The following is a 19,443-nucleotide window of genomic DNA, read 5'->3' on the forward strand; positions in this document are numbered from 1 at the left end:
TTTATTAGAAAAAATGGTATGAAAATCGGGGCATCACAGCTTAGTCTTGATACGTCTGTGACATTAAGCTCGATGTGCTTGAGCTAACGGTACCCGAAAACTCCTCTACTGTTGAAAATTATGTGCTTAGAAGCTAACCTAGCAAACTTAGTTGATTTAAGCACTCTGGTGTCCTAGTCGGGCATACAAGGTAGCCACCGAGTGGGGTCAATTCTAACTGATCAAACTAAACTATTTAAAATTGTATCATTTTTAGTTTAACTATGTCCAATCATTCTTGCTATCAAATCATTTTTAGTTATAGTACGTACATATATAATCAAAAATTGCACACAAATTTTTTATATAATTATTACTTTGTAGGGTTTGTGGGCTGTCATAAGAAGACGAGGACGATGTTGAGTACTATAGTCAGATGCAATTTTTTTCTTGTATTTTTTGTTATCTGAACAGATTATGTTTGTATGATGTTTCCGAACAATTTGTATATGTTTTTTGAACAATTTATGAATTTTTCATTAATTCTAGTTTGATATTATGAATGTAGAAATGTAATTATAGGTTTTTATAGGGATTAATGGTTGATTTAATTTTTTTTAATTATCTTAAACTTTTAGTGATGGTTCTACAACTGTCACTAAAGGTTGATATAGTGGCTATTAGTGATGATTTTAAAACCGTCATTAAAATTCCTATTATTAGTGATGTTTTCGAAACTATCACTAAAGGTTACTATTAGTGACAGATTTACAAACCATCACTAATAGTACGATGTTTAGTAACAGTTTTGAAACCATCACTAATAGTAGGACTTTTTTTGATGATTTTCAGTCGACAAAATGTGCAAGTTATAGTGATGATCTTAGGCTTTTAGTGACGGAATGAAAACGTCACTACTAATTAGTTGTCACTGCTGTTTTAGTGACCAATTTGAAACCATCACTACCACGCCATCACTAATAAGTATTAGTGATGGTTTGAAATTGTCACTAAAGGCCTTGTTTTTTGTAGTGATGTATGGGGTCTAGTAAATACTTCCTTTATTGGTGGTAAATGTTGGTTTGTTTGATTTATTGATGACACACCCGTATGACTTGGATTTGCTTAATGAAATCAAAAAATGGAGTTTGTCAATTGTTCTAGAAATTTCAAAAAATGATAGCCACCCAGTATCAATCTAATATATAGGTTCTCCATAGTGATAATGGTGGAGAGTTTGTTAATCAAGATTTGAAACAATATTTAGAGGTTCATGACATTACCCATCAGATAGCTTGCCCTTACACCCCTAAGCAAAATGGGGTTGTAGAGCGCAAGAATTGTCACCTTATTGAAGTTGTACATGCTTCCTTGTTTGAAGCTCATATGCCCACCAGTTACTGGGGTGAAGCTATCATCGCTGCTGCTTACCTCATCAATCGTATACCTTCTAGTGCATTACAGTTTCAGACCCCTTTTAATGTTCTTCATGAGCCCATGAGTGCTCCTAATGTGTTGAATCTATCACCTCTAGTATTTGGGTGCGTAGCCTTTGTGCATCTTTATACACCATTGATAAATAAGTTGGAACCTCGAGCTCTCAGGTGTATATTTTTTGGCTATGCTCAACATTAGAAAGGCTATCGGTGCTATCACCTCCCTTCTCGCAAGTTTTTTGTCACTCTTGATGTTGTATTTCACGAGGACAACATGCATTTTTATACTCCTGAATCTTCAATTTAGGGGGAGAATAGAAACGAATTGCAAACCCTTATTCATCCTCTAAAAACCTTTGATTAGATAGATAAGTTAAAAAAGACCTAGACTGACATTAGGTCCCCCATGTATGCATAAAAAAGTGCCTTATTAAAATAAGTTAATCATAATGTGAATAGGGTAAGCATTTTAATGAGAAAATGACCAAAAATGCCCAAATTGGCATGTTTGGTGAACCAAACCTTGAAACATAGGGAAGTTCGGTCGACCAAACCTCCCTGGTTCAACATGTTGACCCTTCGGTCGACTGATCAGAAATATATAGGCAGCCTTGGTCAACTGAACACCCACTAGGTCAACATATTGACCCCTCGGTTGACCGACCAAAAACATATAGGCAATGCCCTGGTCAACCGAACCCCCACATAGGAAATGCTAATCGCTTGGTCGATCGAACCCTTAAGTTCAAAACATCTCGGTCAACCGAAGTTCGACCAGTTCGGTCAACCAAACTCACTGTGGTCGAACGAATCATGTGGATTTGGAAAATCACCTTTGGACAGTCGACCATCTTCTCAGTTCAATTTTTCCACGGTCGATCGAACTCAGACATTTGGTCAACCGAACCTTAAGTACGGTCGACCGGTCCTCTTGGTTTGGCAAATTTTATCGAGGTTAAAAACACTGTTATTTTTATTAACCTCACTTAAATTTTTTATAAAATGACTAATATGTCCTGAACGATTATAATCTTGGGGAATTCTATATATACCCCCTCATTTGCAAAAAATAGCAAATGATTAGCAATCTTAATTAGCAAAAATCCTCTGAAACTCAAAAATTCCTACTCTCATTTTCAAGCATCCTACACTCATTCTTCCTCACTCTTATTGCAAAAATCACTTTGTAAGTGTGCTTGAGTGTTCTTCTCATTAGGCTTACACTCTCACTTGTTTGGTGTTGATTGAAATTTCTTTATCTTGATAGTAAGCCCTAAGTTTTTCTAAGAGACTTTGTTAAAGAGTCTTCCTTAGGAATACTTCATTGAGTTTTTGGGTTTTGTATTGTCATTGCAATACTCAAGAAGTTCACAATGTGTTTTGGTTGCGAAAAATATTCGACAAATCATTTTCAAAATAGCTCTCGTGCTTATCTTTGAGAAATACATTTTGAGATATTTTCTTGAGTGTTGAAGATCTTTGTTGCTATATCTTTTGATTGATATTATCATTTTGAGACAAAGATCAAATTATTTTTACAAACCATTTTTGAATATCTCTTGTGGTTTATTTTGAGAAAAAATATTTGTTGAGATATTTGAAGTGTGCTTGTGATCTTTGTTGCTGCATTGTGATTGAGACTATTATTTTGACACAAAGATCCTATCACTTACACTCTCACGTACTCATTGCAATATTTGCACAAATCTTTGAGAGTAGACACTAAAACTACATTGAGTTTATCTTATCATATCATTCGGTAGTGTATTGATTACATTGGTACATAATCTGCTTAGTTGAGAAGCAAATTGGTTGTACGCAAATTTTATTGTGAAATCTGTTGTATTCGAGGCGTGGCCTGAGGGGGCATAATCCAGCCCGGTAATGATTGTATGTAAAGGTTGAGGTCAGCCCTGTTCTAATTGACCTAATTGTTTAGGTGCCGCTCCATCCATTAAATGAGTTTATAGTGGTAATCCTTGTGCTTGTTAGCCAAGGCGGGGACGTAGGCAGTTTGCCAAACCTTGATAACATTTCTGGGTGTCATCTCTATTTATTGCTTTATTGTGCAAGCTTAGTTAAATTAATTGTGTAGTTTAATTTCCACTGTATATTTATATTGATTTACTTTATCTGCACTAGATTTACCTTAAGCTTGCGTAATATTGCTATTAGTGGATTGACCTAGGGGATTAAATTTGAAAATACCAATTTACCCCCCTCTTGGGATTACGATAAAGCTAACACCTTCACAAGAATTCAACATAGGAAGTGGTTAACTTACCTATAGGGAAGACACTAGTTGGATGTAAGTGGGTTTTCACTATTTAATGATTATGTATGTGTGTCTTTTATTCTATATAGTAGGTGATCTAGTGTGTAAAGTATGACTTACACATAGAAGATTAGATCATCAGTTCTTATAAAATATAAGTTTATTGTTCACAGTCTTAAATGGAATTGGACACACCATTGGTAGAACTGTAGCACAAGGTTTTAATAGGTTTGTCTTGACTATGGGGAATGATATAGTTCCAACTCCTTGTGCTAGTATACTTTGTGTGTATTGAACAACACCATCTTGGGGTAATTGTTTTTATACAGACTATATAAAATAATTAATACCTCATGATTATTATGAGTGCTTATGCTCTTAATCCTGATATGATTATTGGACATATGCATGTAGTTTTTATTACCTTGATTCATAGAAGAGTAAGATTCTTTATGGGTCAATAAACTCAGTGAGTTGGGTAATGACATTATGTGTATGGTGAACATTAATTATTGATGGAATCCACGTCCCACTATCGGGATTGATGATACCCCATTGAGGAAGCTTATAAGTTTTGATAGTGTCAAACCTTGCAGGTGGATTTTGAACCCGACACATCAAATAAGTTAAGTGGAAGGTCTCAGGGAATTAATATGTCAATTAATTAAATTATTAGTAGTTTAATTTAATTGACAGGTATCTATAATCTTAACGTGGGGAGATAAATAAGCATTTAATAATTGGAGCTCGAAATTTAATTTCAAATATGACAAGGAGTGCGATTATAATTCTTTAGTGGTATGAATTGTAATTAACTTAATTAAGGATTAATCTGGGTTGGATTAGGAATTCTTAGTTACTTTGGAAGCCCTAGTCATATTTGCCCAGAGGTCCCTACTATAGCCTATATACATGCGCTCCATTCAGCGGTGAAGGTTAGACAAAAACGCACATACAGAGGCAAACATTTTCATAAGAAGCAAACCTTAGTCACCGCTGAGAAGCCCACTCTTTAAGGAGAAAGGCGTGTTCGAGGAATACAGTAGAAGATCCCTGGTCATCATTAAGAGTTCTTCGATCTCACAGATCCGGGAGTTCCTCTTCGTGCTTGTAGATTCGAGACTTCTTCTTCGTGCTTGTAGATTCGAGATCAAACCAGAGTGAAATTAGGAATAATTTTCCAATAGGAGGGGTGAATTGGATTCTAAAAATTTCTTTTAATTCCTTTGCAGATACCTTAAACTTCTTTTATTTCTTTTAACCAATTATTGACTTGTTTGTTTTATTCTTTAATCAATCAATAACTTAGTTCTTTTATCCAATTAATAACACAATTAAACAACCAATCAATTAAACACAATCTTCAAGCCAAACAATCAATTTATTTGCCAAGTACAAGTTAAACAACAAACAACCAAACCAAGATATAAGGTATTCAGCACTTTGGTAATATAAGATCTTGGGATAGTTTGTTTGTTTATATAAGCCCGGTGATTATGAATTTGAAAACCTTGTAAAGAATGTAATTTAATATTCAACAATCCTTTTACAAACACAATAAAGCTTTTGTTGTCAGCCCTAAAAATAAATTTGAATCAAGCTCTGTATATATGGATTTGCTTAATATGATGTTCAATACAACATTCAATCACTCTTTTCAAATATTCAAAACTCAAATAAACTTTTAGTTAATTTATCTTTGAGTGTTTAACCAAGAAACATACTCCCATATGGTTTCCGCAAGATATGGTTTAACCAACGTACTTCTTTTCGGTTTCTGCAACCCAAATCAAAATTAAACTTTAAGTTTACTTGATTTCCAAATATGCGTAGTTTATATGATTTTCAAATTTAAACCATCCACGCAATTTAAATATGTAGTGAAAATAAAGAGTAGGGAAAGAGAGAGTGAGACGGAGATTTTTATGAGGTTCGGCTTACAACACTTCTTGGTTAAGGCTAGAGCCCGCATTCTCCAAACGATATCCCCTTATTCGGTCACTCCTTAACTAGGCTAGAGCCCGCCTCTCTAAGTAATATCCCCTTACTTAGCCAACGATCCAAACAACCCTTGGAATTGTCAATCTACAGAATACAAATCAAATAAATGCGTACAAAGAACTTACTTCTCAAAGAGTTGGTTAGTACAACAATTACAGCACAACTAATATACTTCAAAGTATACAACAATATGGAAATTAACTTGAAGATCAATGAAGTATATCACTGATTAATTCTTTCAATGATTGAAATATTTAGAATTTGTAGCACAATTCCGGAGGAAGAAGATCAGCAAAAACTCAGTTGAATTCGTGCACAATATGTGAGCTTGAAAACAAGAGAGAGTCTTGAGAATTTGAGAGCAATTTGAGAGACTTTGAATTTTTTTCAAAATTTGAATTCTTTGTTGTGTTGATTCAATAATATTTGAGGCTTATTTATAGACTTTAAAAAGTGTATAACTTGATCCCCAAGTGGTTTGAAGTATTCCCCAAGTTTCCATAAGTTTTGAGCTCTAAACAACCCCATTTAAAAATTTGACCGTTATGAAAAAATTCATAACAACCGCGTGATAGATGATTGTCCATTTTGGATAGTCATCTGTCCAGTTAAAACAAAGGGGCAGTAGGGTGTTAGTCGTTTGTCCAAACACACACAGACGCCTCAAAGTGCACTGGCAGTCGACTGTCCAGTTCTTGACAGTCGTCTGTCATGCTGTCAACTTCGAACACCCTTCAGTATTTTGGTCATAACTTTTTCTGTATAACTCCAAATTTGACGATCTTGATGTAAAATGAAAGCTAAGAGAAAATAATAAAATGTTCATGTTGAACACATTTTAAAATAATAATTTCGTGATGGATAAAAATGTGCATCAATGCAGATGTAGAAAAAATGACAGCATTTGAGAAATCCTCTTTTTGGTGCTTTTTATTCCAAAACTAATTCTATCCTTTTTGAAACAATTTTTGACCTTATAAAAATATTTTCCAAGTATGTTCAAAGGTATCTAGGTCCAATAAATTTACCTAAGAGTTTCATGCATCCATATTGAATTTCTTTGAAGTACTTACATGAAATTTCCTAGACTTTTTCAATTCTTGAATTCCTTGAGACCTTTATATTTGTTTCATCTTTCTTTGAGCTTCCCATGTTGATCACTTGGGATTTCATTCTTTGAAGCTATTTCTTTAATATCAATGCTCTCATGATCTTCAGGTTTTAAACTTTAAATCCATGCTTCAAGCTTGATATAATCATCCTTATCTGATGTACAAGCTCTCATGAAATCTTTAACCTTGCATTCTTCATTTAGTCTTGAAAATACATCACTTAACATAGCATGTTAAGATCCACTTGTTTGTTAGAATTAAAATAAGATATTAAGCCTTGTAAGGCCAACAATCTCCCCCTTTTTGTTGATGACAAATAAGAAACAAAACTTGGAGTGAGCCTTAAAGAGACTTCCCCTTTCAATAAGCATCATCTTAACAATATTTGCAAGATCAATATCAATTTCAAAACCTATTTTACAGTCATGCTCATCACTATCAAATACTTCTCCTTTTGATATATATTATGTTCATGCTCATTTTTGTAATTTGCAATACTATGCTCAATTTTTGCTTTAAAACTTCTCCCCTCTTTTGACTTACATCAAAAAGGAAAAAAAAAAAAATGATTAAGTTCAAATAAAATCACGTTTTGAGCATATCATTAAACATGCGTATCAAACATATGTACACACAATTTTTTTTTCAATATAGCATGTGTAGTGTGTCTTAATATTCAAGTATATGAGTTATAACTTCATTACTAACAACTTTTTCCTTTAGAAAATATTCAAGATTTCAATTGTTGATTTTATGATACCGATTTAAAATTGAATTCATGATATCTATTGAAAATTCATGATACCAATTGAGAATTGATACCAATTGAAAATTTAATTCGTGATACCAATTTAAAATTCTCTGAATTGATTAATAGGGAAACAATTATAATATAAGCAATAAGTCATACTCCCCCTAAATTTAATACATTCAGTTTTGTTATCAATTATGCTTTCATCATCTCATGTTTCAAAATATTGATTCACATCATGTATCAAATATCAATATCATGCTTATATCATCAATGTCATACTATGCTCATAGATATAATCATACTTGTCATACTTAAAAGACAAATTTAACTTTTTGATTGTGATACCAAGTGAGCTTTGCAAAATTGTGATACTAATTAAAATTTTTAAAATGTGATACCAAAAATATTCATGGATACCAAAGAATTTATAGATACCAAAGTCATTATCACATTATACACAACTCATGGATACCAATATAACCATTATATCTCTCATAGCTGGATATCAATATAACTATTATATCTCTCATAACTCATGGATATCAATATAAAAAGCAGTAAGTCTATCCACGTAATTCATCAATAGCATGCATGATCAAGAATTAATCTCATATCAAAATTCATGTTGTTGCTCAATAATTTCATACTTAAATTTTCAACATAGTGAGCCATAAAATATCAATATAAGTCAAGTCAAGTCAAGTCATACATATGAAGCATATATCATATCATATAGGCATGTAAGCATGTAGCATATAGCATTTCATTCTCAAATATCTTTAAAAAAATTTATATAGTCGGCTGTTAACAGGGGGCAGTCGTCTGTCACTTAACAACCAGGTTAAAAATGAACAGAAGGGTGATAGTCATCTGTCCATATGATGACAGTCATCTGTCCATGAACAAACCAGTTTTTCAATATACACAGAAGGTTGACAGTCGTTTGGCAAAACACTCACAGACGACTCACTGGTCACTGGCAGTCGTCTATCCATTACTTGACAGTCGTTTGTCAATTTTTTGACATGTGTTAAAAACACTTCAAAAACATGCCAGTCGTCTGTCAGCAGGATTTTCCTTATTTCAACATGTTTTTGATTTCTCTCTTCTTTGCTCATTTAGACTTAAAATCTCAATTTGTTCTTCTTTGAAAAATAAGTTCTAAGACTTAAAACTAACGTCTCTAAGTCTCTTTGCCTAGTAAGCTTAAAAAAAATCATACTTGAATCAATTTGAAGTACTTATGTAATAAGCTCAATTTGATATTTTCTTAATATTTTCTTGAGTTAAGCTTTGTAAAAAAATCATCCTATGATTTTTCCAACAATGCCATTTTTGAATAAGCTCTTAAACTCATTTGTTGATCATGAATTAAGTTACTTTCTCAATTTTTAAAGGGGAATGACTTAATCCATTGAGTTTTTCATTTATGAACTAGTTTTTCATCTTGGTACCCATTCTTTCTTGGGTCTGGTTGGTTTGATAAAAGATGCTTCTTTTACTTTCCATATTTGTTTAGTTTTTACATCTTTTCTCTTGAATGGACATTCAAACTTGATATGCCCATTTTTTTTTACATTGATAACATATTGTATTAGTGTAGGCATTACTAGATGTGGTAGCATAGTCTTTGGATGCTTTTGAAAAATATCCCATGTAAAGATTCTTTTTCTTTGTATTTTCAACCCCGTTAAACCCAATGCCTTCTTTATTTAAAGTCATTCTTTGTGAGCCTATCATTTTGTCAAAGTTTGTTTTTCCTTTTGTAAAGTTATAGATGATCTTTTCTTTATCTTCAATTTTACTTTTGAGATCATTTATCTCTATGTCTTTCTTACCATCAACCTTCTTTTGAGATTTCTCTAACTCTAGAGATAATTTTCGTATTTTATCCTCTAATTCAGAAATATATACATATATCTTTCTCATATATCGTAGAGGATAGGGATCTAAGGTCTTCTATCATTTTTTCATTCTTGCATTCTAATTCTTTAATTTCAAGTCGTTTTCTTTTTCAGCAAGAGTCTTAGCTTCTAATTTTTTCATTGCAGCATCATACTTATTTTCAATTTTCTTGATCCTTGAATCTTTTTCGCTTTCAGCATTCTTAAGGGATTCTAATTCTTTCATTATACCTCCATTTTTATTCTTCAATGAAGCATTTTATTTATTTACTTTGATCAACATCTTATGTACTTTGAATAGATCATTTTGTAGTTCTTCGTAAGATGAGATACCCTCATAATTGGATTCATTTGAAGAATTACTACAAGAATTATCTAAGGATTTGGCTGAAGAGCTTTCCTCATCGTCCCAAGCCATAAAACATGTATAAGCAACCTCTTGGTCACTTGATTCAATTTCCAAACTATTTGTACTCATCATGTCCCAAGTAGTGGCTTTCATGACCTTTTTCTTTTTCTTCTTAGACTCTTTCTTTAGTAGTGGACATTTTGGTTTTATATGTCCAGCTTTGTTGCAATTGTAACACGTAGGAGTTTTATTCTTTGATTTCTTGCTAACTTCTTCTTTTGATTCATCTGATTCAGATTTTTGATTTCTTCTCTTGAATTTGTTTCTCCTTCTTAGTATCCTTGCTAGCTTTTTAGATATTAAGGTTTCTTCATCTTCATCCATTTCACTACTTGAGTTTTCTTTTAAGACTTTAAAGGCTCTTGATTCTTGGGCTTTGGTTTTTCAACTCTTTTCATTCATAGCCATTTCATATGTAAGTAGAGAACCTATAAGCTCATCTAAGGAAATGGTTTTCAGATTTCTTCCTTTAGTTATGGCAGTGGCTTTTGGTTCCCATTTTGGTGGCAGCCCTTTAAGAATTTTCCTAATCATCTCTATAGTAGTGTAGGTTTTCCCTAGTGCATTTAGGGAATTTATTATGTGAGTGATCCTTGTAAACATATTAGTTATGGATTCATTTGGGTTCATCCTAAAAGCTTCATATTCACTTGTAAGTATATCGATCCTATTATCCCTAACATCTATAGTGCCTTCATATGTTACTTCTAGCTTGTCCCATATCTCTTTAGCTGATTTGCAAGTCATTATTCTATTAAATTCATTGACATTTAAAGCACAATATAGAGCATTCTTGGCACTAGAATTTACTTGCAGCATCTTATAGTCTAAGTCTGTCATATCAATTTTCTCCTTAGGGACTTGTTTTCCATCAACTATCTTAGTGGGAATTTGGTCACCTTCCATGACCACCTCCCATGCTTTCTAATTCATAGTTTGGATATATATTTGCATTCTCTTTTTTCAGAAAGTATAGTTCAAACCACAAAAGATTGGTGGCCTAATTGAAGATTGCCCCTTTTCAAAGCGAGCTACGCCTAAGTTAGCCCTTTAGATCTTTTTTATAGCTTCTATTTAAGAGTTTCTATAACCCCGCTCTGATACTAATTGAAATTAGGAATAACTTCCCAAGGGGGGGGGGGAGTGAATTGGATTCTAAAAATTTCTTTTAATTCCTTTGAAGATACCTTAAACTTCTTTTATTTCTTTTAACCAATTCTTGACTTGTTTGTTTAATTCTTTAATCAATCAATAACTTAGTTCTTTTATCCAATTAATAACACAATTAAACAACTAATCAATTAAACACAATCTTCAAGCCAAACAATCAATTTATTTGCCAAGTACAAGTTAAACAACAAACAACCAAACCATGATATAAGGTATTCAGCACTTTGGTAATATAAGATCTTGAGATAGTTTGTTTGTTTATATAAGCCCTATGATTATGAATTTGAAAACCTTGTGAAGAATGTAATTTAATATTCAACAATCCTTTTACAAACACAATAAAGCTTTTGTTGTCAGCCCTAGAAATAAATTTGAATCAAGCCTTGTATATATGGATTTGCTTAAAATGATGTTCAATACAACATTCAATCACTTTTTCCAAATATTCAAAATTCAAATAAACTTTCAGTTAATTTATCTTTGAGTGTTTAACCAAGAAACGTACTCCCGTATGGTTTCCGTAAGATATGGTTTAACCAACATACTCCCTTTCGGTTTCTGCAACCCAAATCAAAAGTAAACTTTAAGTTTGCTTGATTTCCAAATATGCGTAGTTTATATGATTTTCAAATTTAAACCATTCACGCAATTTAAATATGTACTGAAAATAAAGAGTAGGGAAAAAGAGAGTGAGATGGAGATTTTTACGAGGTTTGGCTTATACCCAGCCTACGTCCTCGCCTTTGGCAAACCACCAAAGGATTACTAAACCTGTTCCTTTAATAGGTGGAACAAACCTTTACAACACTCCTTGGTTAAGGCTAGAGCTCGCCTTCTCCAAACGATATCCCCTTATCCGGTCACTCCTTAACTAGGCTAAAGCCCACCTCTCTAAACAATATCCCTTTGCTTAGCCAATGATTCAAACAACCCTTGGAATTTTCAATCTACAGAATATAAATCAAATAGATGCGTACAAAGAACTTGCTCCTCAAAGAGCTGGTTAGTACAACAATTACAGCACAACTAATATACTTCAAAGTAAACAATAATATGGAAATTAACTTAAAGCTCAATGAAGTATATCACCAATTAATTCTTTCAATGATTGAAAGATTTAGAATTTGTAGCACAATTTCAGTGGATGAAGATCAGCAAAAACTCAGTTGAATTCACGCACAATATGTGAGCTTGAGAACAAGAGAGAGCCTTGAGAATTTGAGAGCAATTTTAGAGAGACTTTGAATTTTTTTCAAAATTTGAATTCTTTGTTGTGTAGATTCAATGATCTTTCAGGATTATTTATAGACTTTAAAAAGTGTATAGCTTGATCCCCAAGTGGTTTGAAGTATTCCCCAAGTTTCCATAAGTTTTGAGCTCCAAACAACCCCATTTAAAAGATTGGACCGTTATGAAAAAATTCATAACAACCGCGTTACAGATGACTGTCCATTTTGGGCAGTTGTATGTCCAGTTAAAAAAAAGGGGCAGTAGGGTGTCAGTTGTTTGTCCAAACATGCACAGATGCCTCAAAGTGCACTGGCAGTCGACTGTCCAGTTCTTGACAGTCGTCTGTCATGCTGTCAGCTTTGAGCACCCTTCAGTATTTTGGTCATAACTTTTTATGTATAACTCCAAATTTAATAATATTGGAGTAAAATGAAAGCTAAGAGAAAATAATAAAACTTTAATGTTGAACACATTTTAAAATAAGAATTTTTTGATGGAGGAAAATGTGCATTAATGTATATGTAGAAAAACTGACAGCATTTGAGAAATCCTCTTTTTGGTGCTTTTTATTGCAAAACTGATTCGTTGGGCTAAGAATGACCTAAAGATTAATCAATAAGTAGTAAATAGGTCTTCTAACTGTAATTCCCCAAACCTAAAACTAGGATCCGGAGTGTTATTTAAAATAAAGCTCTGATACCACCTTGTGACGCCCCGAACCCGCCCAATGGGGCCCAGGTGCCACGTGTTTCCATTTACTTGTGTCTGATATTCTAACATCAATTATATAGTGAAAAAATAAGCTAATAATCCTTATAACATACCAGAGTTCTATATATATACATCCCAAATTAGTAATCTCCAACATCTAGTATTCACAAACATATACATCTTAGAAAACTTAAAGGAAACCAAAAATATACATCAAAAGTCTATACCCTCTCTCTCTCTCTCTCTCTCTCTCTCTCTCTCTCTCTCTCTCTCTCTAAAATGATATGCCAAGCCCCGAGCTCACTGAGCTCGATCACGTGGAGATCTTGAAAAAGATGAAATTTCATATCGGGTGAGACACATCTCAGTAAGATGAAATAGATTAACACCAGTGTGTGGCCATCATGGGGTTTGTGTACAAAATATATAATCATCATTTATAAATTAATTCATAGTTATAAGATCATTCTCAATCCCTACTCACACATATGTAGCATATTTTACCTATGAGAGTTCCTAAAGATTGAATTGATTATCCGCCCATACATGTAGCATTACTCTGTTCTAATTCCTTGTGCAACCGGGTATGACTACAATTGATGCTTGTCAGGGCACTTACCTTACTTAGTAATCGCTTAAGTGGATAGTTTGTCTCATATTCACACACATTCACACAATTATTTATCAGTGAAGGTTCCCGATGATAGGGAAAATTACCCGCCCATACAAGTAGCTTCCCTCTGCCCTAATACGTTATGTAGCGTAGTATGGCTATATCTGATACTTATCAAGGCACTCGCCTTTCTCAGCAAGCCCTCGGGTGGAGTGTTTACCTTGCCCAAAATAAATATAATACTACAATATATAATACATTTAATACTACAATTCACATTTGCTGAGATTGAGGCGTTACATATCGCTGTCCCTCAATCCAGCCATACACAATCATCGTCATCGAGGCGTTACGTATCGCTGTCCCTTAAGACCTTTCACAATAATCACACATCACATAAATATCCCTTCCACATTTCACATTCACATTTCACTATTTTCATATTATACATTGGTTAAATTAAACAATTATGCATTTAGAACTCACTTCCAGATGGATAATTACTGTCATGCTTCCTCCCATGACGGGTTGTGCAGCTCAAAGGCCGGACTTAACCCTAGTAAGCCCACCAGAGTTAAATTAGTGACAACCTCTTCAATCTGTAAGTTAAATTGGCTGTTCCTATACTGGTCTAGACTCCAGAAGGGACTCTACCCTTCTCAGCCCAATTGACCATCCCGTCTCCACACTCTTTCTATGACGTGTGGGTGCACTAAGCTCTGTAGAAATCACGCGCAACAGTATTGTGCCTCACTATGGTCTAACAGAGTTTTGAAATCATACATTGTAATTTAACATTCACATCCTGCTCTAATTAAACAATTCACATGTAGTATATATTTTCATCACATTTCAGTATTTCCAACATCTCATAAATATATCATACTTCAACACAGTAATTTCATTTTACTCATGCCACATAATTTAAATAATACTCATAATTATATCATTAGAAATACAAAAGCCAACTTATGTTCATCATTAGTTTTATTGAAAATACACATCAAATTATCTCCACAATTTTAGAAAACCCATTACTTTAATCATTCCATTTTCACAAATAATAACTATAGTCCTAAGCTAAAAAATCTCAATTTAAACGGTTGGATTTCAATACTCATAGGATAGTCATATAAATAATAATTTCCATTTTAATCAGTGAAATTTCAAATCAACTGGCTTAATCTATTCCCCTTTCCCAATTTCCTGAACTACACCAGTAGGGACCCCAGAATGATGCCTGCGGCGCTCACTCGAATCCTGATTCAAAAATCCTAGTTTATCAACTCAAATCCTGGATCAACAACTATTAAACATTCCCAAGCCCATATACCTCATTTAAATAGTCATATGCTAGCCAAATAGTTCATTTCTACCCTTACCTCAACTTTGGGGTAAAGCTTGAAAAAACCCCATTTGAGAATCAACTCCGTTGGACTTGTAGAGAATTTCCCCTGGATTCTCATAGTGGCTTCCGATTGTTGAATTAGGCGATGAACGGCGAGAAAATCGAAGAGAGAGAGAGAGAGAGAGAGAGAGAGAGAGAGAGAGAGAGAGAGAGAGAGAGAGAGAGAGAGAGAGAGAGAGAGAGAGAGAGAGAGAGAGATTTAGGTTGCTTAATTAGTAAGAAATGAAAAATTCAATTTATAAGTTGTTGACTCAACCAAACTCATTGATGAAATGACGTCTTCGTTAACGAGTTACTGAAGGACGTTCGTTGATGAAAGAAGGACTTCATCAACGAACCCAAATCCTTAAATTTCTTTCATTTGGGATCTCTTCATCGACAATGCCTAAACTTCTTCGACGAACCATAGAAGGGTCTTTGCTGATGAAAATAGGGGATTTGTCGATGAAGCCTACTATTTTTTTTTAATCTGCCCTTCCTCATTCCTTTATTATTTTCCATAAATAAATTTTTCATGTCTCTACATACCAAACTGTAATGCCCTAATTTTCATACCATTTTTTTTCCAATAACAAATATTAATCAATAATATTCAAACATCGGCCACGTTAGAAACTTTGATATCGTTTGTAACGCCCTAACTTGGGTCTGCCAGGGAGCACTGCGTTTTTCCTCCTCCACCTGGACCAAACAATATGGGGGTAGGCCTCATCGGACTAATGACTAACCGACACATGTCCTTTTCCGTGTGTTTTGTCCTCACCCACACACTTCCTAAGAAAACTTCCCAAAAGGTCTTAGCTTGGAGTAATTTTGGGATGGGTGACCTTCTAGGAAGTTTTCTCAGGGTGTGTGTGTGTGAGGACAAAACACAGTGAAAAGGACACGTGTTGGTCTGTGGGGCCAGTCATTAGTCCGATAAGGCCCGCCCCCTATTTTCTGGTTTAGGTAGAGAAAGAGAGACGTAGTGCTCCCTAGCAAACCCAGGTTGGGTTGTTACAAACAACCCCTAGGGTCTTAACGAGTGCAGGTGTATAAATAGCCCTAAACTCGATTTCAGCGCAGATTTTTCAAACAAACTTGATTCTCTCTCTCTCTCTCTCTCTCTCTCTTTATCTCTCTCTCTCTCTCTTTCTCTTTCTCTTTCTCTCTCTCTCTCTCATTCTCTTTCTCTTTCTCTCTCTCTCTCTCTCTTTCTCTCTCCTGTTCATCCCCTCTGCCTTCTTTCTAAGATTCTAGGTCCATTCTTTGTCGAATTAATGATTTGAGGCCGCCACGACACTCTTGGGAAGTTTCTCTTCAAGTCTGCTGGAGTGGATCGTTGGTTGGGCTAGCTTGGACTCCATTCGAAGTTCAGGATAAGACTTTTTATTTAGTATTTGATTTTCCTACAGTTGTAGAAAAGGTAGTATTTGAGGAAATACTGAAGTTTTGTTCGGGGCAATGTTATCTTCAGGGTGTTGAACGGGGAACCCTGTGGGTGTAGGACTAGTGATTTTAGGGGCTTTCTAGTAGTCAGGTAAGGGAGTAAACTAAAGCAGTCATTTTCCTTTAAAATTATTATTATTTAATAACATATAAATTTTCAGGAAGCATGTGATATAATGAGTATATTTGAGAAAATGTATATTTGGAAAAATATTGTTGTTACATAGGAATATATATATTTTTAGTATGAAATGTCAGGAAATGTGATTTTAGAATAGAATTGCTGATTTTATTCAATTTGTGTGGTATGAATATTATTTTACGTATATTATATTATGTTAAGTTAGATTTATAGAAAAAATATGGTTACAGTTATTTCTAGGAATAACATGATAACATAGGAAATTATGGTTTCAGAATATATGATAAATGGTATATATGCTCAGTTCAGTATTTATGAAATATTTGGCGTAAGGACATGATTGATAGTCGGCGCAAGGCCGTAGTTATGTATGTTATTTGGCGCAAGGCTGCAGTTGTATATGTTATCCGACGCAAGGCCGTGATTATTTATGTTATGACAGAATTCAGAAAATACTATCAATCTATTTATGTTAACACAGTATATTATCATGTAGTATATGTTACCAGAACCCGAATGATAGTTTAGATCAGTTATCAGGAGCACGGTACCGTAGCTATACAGTTCAGTTCAGTTCAGACTTGTGCTAACTGCTCTTACTAGTAGAGGGGGTGGGAGATGGATAGTCGATGTGGTTTTCAGTGTAGAGTTGTAGACGTCCACCTGGCAGTCAGGACCAGGGTGTGGTGGGCCCATCGTACTTATAATTATTTTTGACTTGGTAGTGGTCAGCTAGCCATTGTCGGGTCCTGCCTTAGGGCTACACAACCTGTCATGGGGGGTAATACATGACATCAGCTAGCTTCTTATCCTAGGTAAATTTATGAATTACTAGTTATATTAGATGATTTTATGAATAGTGAGATATTGTATGATTTAGTATAATTATGAAATGATATATTTATTCAGTTATGATATTATCAGTGTTTTTAGGCATTTAACATGTACGATAAATTTATTATAGCATGCAAATATTCATGTTGCCACTCAACTGTATTTAGTTTGTTTCCCTTACCGAGAGGTGTCTCACTCGAGCTTAAATCATTTCAAGGAACTTCGAAAGACAGGTTGACCAAGCCCCACACCATTGAGGCGGTTGAACTACCCTACTAGGATGGTGAGTCTTTTGAACTAGGGTCAGTAGGTTTTTGATGTAAGATCCTAGTTTTATCTTTTGGTGTTTTGAGGATTGTATATATATATATACAATAATATGGTGGAATGTAGGTTACTTTGGTATATTGTATTCTATGGTTGGATAATTGAAATTTATAATTACTACTGCTTAGGTTTCCGCTGTGTATGACAGGTGTGTTCCTGTTACCCACGGGTTCGGGTTGACTTTGTTATGTTCTAAGTAATTAGTACTTAATATGATTAATTATGTAGTAAATTAAGCAGGTCATTACAATTTGGTATCAGAGCCTAGGATGCTAGGTTTTGTAAACTCTAAAATGCAGCAGTAACAATACCAGAGTATAGGATAAGGGAATTGAGGTATGGTTTTGTCGTCTAGATGCAGGACTTCCGTGATGGTTTGTGTGTCTTTCCTGGGGTGACGATTTTAGGAATTCCATGGTAAACTATTGTTGGGTTGGGTATCCAGGTTGTAGGACTGAACCTTGAATTAAGATAAGGGATAATGAATTAGTTAAGGATATAATATATTAGTTAGATGATATGTTATGGTAGTAGGGTCCTAAGCTAAGTTTATTGTATTTTTAGGATGAAACCTGGAGGTAGTAGTGCCCATACTAGTGGTAATGAGGGTGTTGGGCCCTGGGGCCCTACGGGTGGCGATTTAGATGTAGTACAGTGTAGCGTAGCTCAATAAGTTATGGTTGAAATTGCTAGGAATTCCAAGGAGTAGGGTGGTCCATCTACAGGCCACAATAGTTCGATTGAGAAGTTTATTAAGATGAATCCTCCGGCTTTCTTAGGAGGAACTGATCTTGTAGTCACTGCAAACTGGGTACAAGATATTGAAAAAGTCTTTGTAGTACTACAGTGTACTGAGGAGCATAGGGTGCTGTTCACTACATATAAACTGATTGGAGAGCTGAAATATGGTGGATGATAGTGAAACTTTTGAAGCAGTAGAGGATAGTGCCTATAGAGATGACATGTGATCAGTTTAAGGAAGTATTTTTCGACAAATATTTTCTAGCCTCGTCCAGAGAAGCCAAGATAGAGGAGTTCCTGAATCTAAAGTAGGGATAGCAGACAATGCAGTAGTATGCGGCGAGATTCATAGAGTTATCTCACTTTGCCCTATACATTATTCTAGATAAGACGAAGAAGTTAAGACAATTGAAAGAGGTCTGAGAAGAGAATTTTATAAGGAAGTGTCGATACTAAAATTGCAAGATTTTTCTGAACTGGTAGATAGGGCAACTATGACAGAAGCCAGAGAGCGGTTATAGGTTGAGGAGCAAAGACAGAGAAAGAGATCCACGCCTTCTGGTTACCAGTAGGGGTCCATCCGTGGTTCGTGGAAGAGAGGTGGTTATTACGGGGATCAGAGGCAGGAGTCATGGAATCGTGGGTTTCAAGCTATGCAGTCATTCCCAGCTTGTCCGACTTGTGGGAAGTGACACCCGAGGGAGTGTCGTGTCGGGTAAGGTATTTACTACTAATGTGGGGAGCCAGGGCATATGATGAGGTATGGCTAAGCTCATATTGGAGTTGCTTCCACTCCTAGACCTGCTTAGGGATGTTTCCAGGCATCCCATGGAGGCCAGCAGAGGAATATGGCTCTAGTGAAAGTTTATACCTTGACGCCTGGTGATGCTGAGACAGTCGACGATGTGGTGATAGGTATGGTTAGCATGCTTTCATTTAAAGTTATCATGTTATTTGATTCATGAGCCA

The sequence above is a fragment of the Malania oleifera genome, chromosome 2 (assembly GCF_029873635.1).
Source record: "Malania oleifera isolate guangnan ecotype guangnan chromosome 2, ASM2987363v1, whole genome shotgun sequence".
Taxonomy (NCBI): Eukaryota; Viridiplantae; Streptophyta; class Magnoliopsida; order Santalales; family Ximeniaceae; genus Malania; species Malania oleifera.